The sequence below is a fragment of the Octodon degus genome, unplaced genomic scaffold, assembly GCF_000260255.1.
Source record: "Octodon degus isolate 3935 unplaced genomic scaffold, OctDeg1.0 scaffold00113, whole genome shotgun sequence".
NCBI lineage: Eukaryota > Metazoa > Chordata > Mammalia > Rodentia > Octodontidae > Octodon > Octodon degus.
Window position 1 is genome coordinate 6315095 of NW_004524689.1, and position 5208 is coordinate 6320302.

Here is a 5208-nt window from a genome sequence, read left to right on the forward strand (position 1 = left end):
TTGCCAAGTGGAGCATTTACTTTACATGCCACACTGTTCTAGAGTCTTCCATGTACCTTGTCATCTCACTAATTCCCTCCCAACAATTCATAATGGTCTCTATTGTTGCAGAATTTGTCATTGTGATCCCAGAACAACTTTCAAATACAGAGATGTGACCTTATGTGGCTTTTGTCATCTCAAAGAATCCGGGATTCTTTTCTGGGTTCAAGAGAACCAGTGGCTGACACCTCCAGTCTGCACCCCAAGCCAGGTCAGTGGGTTCTATTGTTGATGGGGACCTGGTCATTGAGCTTGCCTTCCACTAAGACCCCTACTGGAGAGAAAAGGGTGTCTCCCTCCCAGCCTCGGGGCCACTGCAAGCCTTGGACAGAGGGATTCAGGAGCTTGTCTGTCTTGGCTTTGTGGCCAGGCACTGTTGTAGTGACATGTTCTTGGTTGGGGGCTGCAAAGGATAGCAATCCTCCACACCTAGGTGGCTGTCAGAGAGCACCCAGCCTTTCTGCCAGTCCAGGGCCTGGTTTTCACTTCCAGCGACTTCGATCTGTTCCTTGTACCCCACCTGCCTTAGGTGGCCTGCATGTGACCCACGTTCCACACCCAGAGTCACCCGCTATCCTTAGGCCCAGGCAAGAGGTGGAGGCTGCCTGGGGTGGAGCTGGGGGGGCGGCAGTCCCCCTTTCTCACCCCCGGAAGCTGAGCGCCCCCACCCAGTGACTTCTTAGCCAAGCCTGACCCACCCCACTACCTGCCTGGCTGTGTGTGGGGCATGTGGCTTGGCACAAGTCTTTATAAAGCTATTCCTGTGTGCAGGGTCTCCTTTGAGGGTCTGTGTGTTACTTCTAGAAATGACACCAGGTCATCCTATCCTGGGTGTTAAGGATGCAGGGCACCCAAGGGCCGTGGGCGGGCCTCTCCTGGGGACCCTACCTTGGGCCCGCGCTCCCAGGGCTGTCCCCCAGGGTGCTCAGGCTGCGCTCTGGGAGCCTCACCCGTAGAGGAGGTCAACATCCTCCTGAAACACTGTCTCCACCTGCGAGACATGTATGGGTGGCTCCTGCTCCTCACACCCACTGTGCGAAGCCACAGTCCCGGGCTGTGGGCCCGAAAGAACCTTCTACGGAAACAGACTTGGGAGAGCAAAAGTTCATGGGCTGGATACAAACTGAAGCCTCTCCCGCACCGGTTCCACCACCAAGAGGCTATGCGGATCGGGTCTGGCTGCAGGATGGATGCGGGGGGTGGCAGCCCTCACCTCCGAACTTGGAGTTCAATCGCCACCTGGGCGGGAGTCGCGTCCGCCTGCGCCGTGGGAGCCTGCGAGGGACCGAGCGCACGAAGAGTGTAGGAGAACCCACTTAATTCCAAACCGACCTGGGGGAGCCCCGGCGGACGGGCTCTCCGCTGCGGAGCTGCCAGCTGTCCTGGGTTCGAGCGCAAAGCCAAAGCCTCCGGTGACTTTAGTCTGATGCTGCTCCTCTCCTGGCGCTGCCCAGGAATGCGAGAGCAGACGGCGGCCTGACCGACGACCAGCCGCGGTTCACTTTGCAGCTGGCACCTTCCATTCTCTGGTTATTTCAGAGCGCAAGTCCAAGGCCAGCTCTCTATGCAGAGCGCGGGTCAGCCTGCACTGTGCACGCGCAGCTCACCGCCGGGCGCAGAGAGCACCGCGCCCCGGGCCCCGCCCAGCCCTTGGATCGCTCCCTACCCACTTGCCCCGCCCACCGTCCCCCCCCCAGCTGCGCTCCGCCCCGCCTGCTCCGGCCCCGCCCCAGCCGCGCCCCTTGCTGTTGCCTGCTCCCTGCGCCCCACGCCCTCCAGCCCTGCGCGCCCCGCGCCGCCGCCGGGTGGCTGGCGCCCTCCAGACCTTCTCCCGGACCCGTCCGCCGTGTCCCCTGGGCCACCGTCTCCAGGGAACCCGATCCCCGCCCCTGGCACCAGTACCCGGTACGAAGCCCACCTGTGCGGGCGTCTGCACCCCCGCACCCCAATACACCGTCCAGCCAAGCCTGGGCTCAGGGGTGCAGGGTGGGGTCACCGGGGGGCCGGGCAGAGCAGAAGTCCGCACTCTGCTGGCGAGCCAGAGGCAAGGGGGTCGAGCGCGCTCTGGTACCCTGGGCGGGGCCGCGATGCTCTCCTGAGCTGCCTGCATCCTTTTGTGCCTCTGGGGTCGCGGTCCCACGGTCTCTGCCACCGCCCGTGGCGGGGTAAGCAGGGCCAGGTCTGGGACGTGATGTTTACTCTGCGGACCGATCACTTCGGTGCCGCCCTCCCCTCCCCCTGCTCCGGTTCCGGAGCCAGTATCGCACGCTCTATGGCTCTGTCCTCCACCGCGGCGACCTCCCGAGCTTTGCCCTTGAACCCAAAACGGCTGGGGAAGGACAAGCCGGGTCCAGAGGACCTGGCGGCCTCCTCCCTGGACGCGCCTTCTCCCTAGCGCCGCTGGTGAATACTGTCCTGCCTCCTGATTTCTTGACCTGAATTCCTGAGGACTAGTTCTTCCCCTGCCTCCTCTCGGTTTCGTCTTGCGTTCTGCTTTGTCTTTTACTGTGGTCTCGCTGTCTCCAGGGTTGTGCTGTTCTTTCCTTCTCCTCGGAGGATAGGAGTTGTGTCCTCTTTGGCCGTGGGCCCCTGCTGTTCCTCTGCTTGCAGTGTTTGGGGCTGCCGTGGGAGGGGACAGTGGACATCACACCTACCTTTTCCAGTAGGTTCCTGGGCTCTGCTCTGTCCCCGGGAGAAGCCAGCCTGTAGATTTCCTCACCGGCCCAGTGGGCTCCAGGCTGAAGTTCTCCCACGGCAGCCTCGCTGGGAGGATGGGTGACTCCTGCTTCTGGAATTCGCCGGGCTGAGCCGCAGCTCTCCAGTGTTTTTCCCCTTTCTCTGGGGTCAGATTATCTCCAGGATTCCCGCGGAGGAGGAAGAAACCAGAGAGGAGCGCAGGCCCTCCGCTCGCACCTTTTCCGTTTCATCCCCAGCGCGGAAGGGCAGAATGAGCCTTTAGATATGGGCTTTGAAGATAGCTCCCCGTGGAGACTGAGATCTCGGGGTTCAGGAACCTACTTTTTGCAGCTTTTGAGTGGAATTCGAACCCAGGCCTGGCTCAGATCAATCAGTTGCTTTGCTTTAAAAAACTGAACAAAACAGTGACCGCTCTAAAGAACAGTGTGAATCATCACCGTATGCAGCCCAGCCACGGCTCAGAAAGCGCTCCTGTGGTTTGCTTTGGTGCCACCCAAGGGAGCTTCTCTGGCACCAAAGCAGGTGTTGAGAAGGGCTGAGGGGGCAGAATGCGATTGGTTTGCCAGAAGGAAACCAGGTCGAAGTGGCTGCTTTTGAGCAGAAGTCCAGTCTGAGTGTGCAGAATGTGCACTTTTTCCAGTTTTAACCAGCTTCTTATCTTTTCTTTCCAGACCTCTGAGGAGCTTAGAAGCAGGCATGTGGGATGACATTCACTGATGCCCGCGTACCTGTGACCTGTCAGGCCAGGGGCTGTTGCTGGAGGTCTTTCTCAACCCATCCTGGACAGGTAGGTTAGGGATGAGAGCAACAGGGGAGAAGAATGAGGGGATATTGTTTTGTAGTTATGTTAAGAATTTGAGGGTACGGGAGATAGCTCAGTAGAATAAGCGCTTGCCTGGCAAGTGCAGGGGCCTGAGTTCAATCCTTGGTTCCACCAAAAAAAAAAAAAAAAAAAAAAAGAATTTGAGGGAGACCCTGTACTAAATACATTTTTTAAAAAAATTTAAGGGCTGGCAGTATAGCTCAGCAGACTAAGCACTTGCTTAGGTATGCACAGGGGCCAGGGTTTGATCCCTCACACGGCATGCCACACCCATCCTGACCCTGAGCGCGGTGATGCACGCCTGTAATCCCAGCACTAGGGAGGCAGAAATCAGGAGGATCACTATGAGTCTGAGCTGTGTAGTGAGACCCTGCACACACACACACACACACACACACACACACACAAAGAATTTGAAGCCAGGCCAAGCATGTTGGCGCACGTCTGTAATCCCAGCACTTGGGAGGCTGAGGTAGGAGGGTCACTGGGGGTTCGATGCCAGTCTGGGCTACAGAGTGAGTTCAAGGCTAACCTGAGCTACACAGCTAAACCCTGTCTCAAAAAGCCAAAAATAAATAAATAAAAGTAAGTTAAAGAAAAAAGAATTTGAAGCCAGGATTGGTGGTGGTGCATGCCTATAATCTCAGCACTTAGGGGCTGGGGAGATGGCTCAGTAGAATAAGCGCTTACCTGGCAGGTGCATGGGCCTAAGTTCAATCCCTGGTTCCGCAAAAAAAAAAAAAAAAAAAAAAAAAATCTCAGCACTTGGAAGGCTGAGGCAGAAGGGTCATTGCAAGTTCGAGACTAGCTGTGAATTCAAGGTTAGCCTGGTTTATGTAGTGAGTTCAAAACTAGCCTTCACTACATAGCAAAATCCTGTCTCAAAACCCCAAACAAAAAAGGAATTTGAATAAAACCCACCTTCCTGACTCTGAAGCCAGAGACTTCTCTGTAGAACCCTCATGCTCCAGGGAGTAGAGGGAAGAGTAACCCAGATTTGTGCTAGGAGCTAGTGAGGGGAAGCAAACTAGACCTCAGTCAGGCACCCAAGACAGTGCTGCCGGGGGACAGGGGGACTCTGGGCTGAGTGGCACCTCTGTGAGCTGCAGCTGGGGCATGTGACTTGTCCCAAAGGCAGCAGGGTACAGTGAGGCTGGAAGTAGGAAGCTGGGCGAGAGTGTGTGCTACTCGTCCATCGCGGGAATTTGGGCCTAACTGGGGAGAGGAACACACATTTCTCCCTTTCTGGTTGTGGATCTCATCTAAAAATTAAAATGTGGCTGGATAGCGTGACATGTAATCCCAGCACTCTGAGAGGCTGAGGCAGGAGGATCACAAGTTTAATTGAGGGACTTAATACGATCCTGTCTCAGAACAAAAAAATTAAAATGGATGGGGAGCTGGACACGGCCGCACATGCCTGTTACCCCGGTACTTGGGAGGCTGAGTGTCTTAGCTACTCTTCTCTCGTTGCTGGGACAAATACTCAACACTCAGAATGGAGGAAGGAAAGGTTTATTTAGCTCAGTTACTGGAGTTTTCAGTCCATGTTGAGCTGGGTCCAAGGCGGAGCAGCACATAGCAGAAAGCAGCCTTTCATGGCAGTGGCCAAGAGCAGGAGCACAAGGGAGGGGTCGCAGCAGCTC

General features: G+C 56.5%; 1 protein-coding gene across 3 annotated transcripts in view; it reads left to right on the plus strand.

The window, feature by feature from the left end:
* Pik3cd (phosphatidylinositol-4,5-bisphosphate 3-kinase catalytic subunit delta) overlaps positions 1-5208 on the plus strand; it is a 45161-nt gene that overhangs the window by 16733 nt on the left and 23220 nt on the right. For 2 of the 3 annotated variants that reach the window (XM_023699536.1, XM_023699539.1), the window contains exons 2-3: positions 112-253; positions 3411-3526. The gene's annotated coding sequence lies outside the window, so the exon portion shown is untranslated. Of the gene's footprint in view, positions 1-111; positions 254-1838; positions 1948-3410; positions 3527-5208 lie in introns of those variants that run through there. The other variant, XM_023699538.1, reaches the window with a different exon arrangement.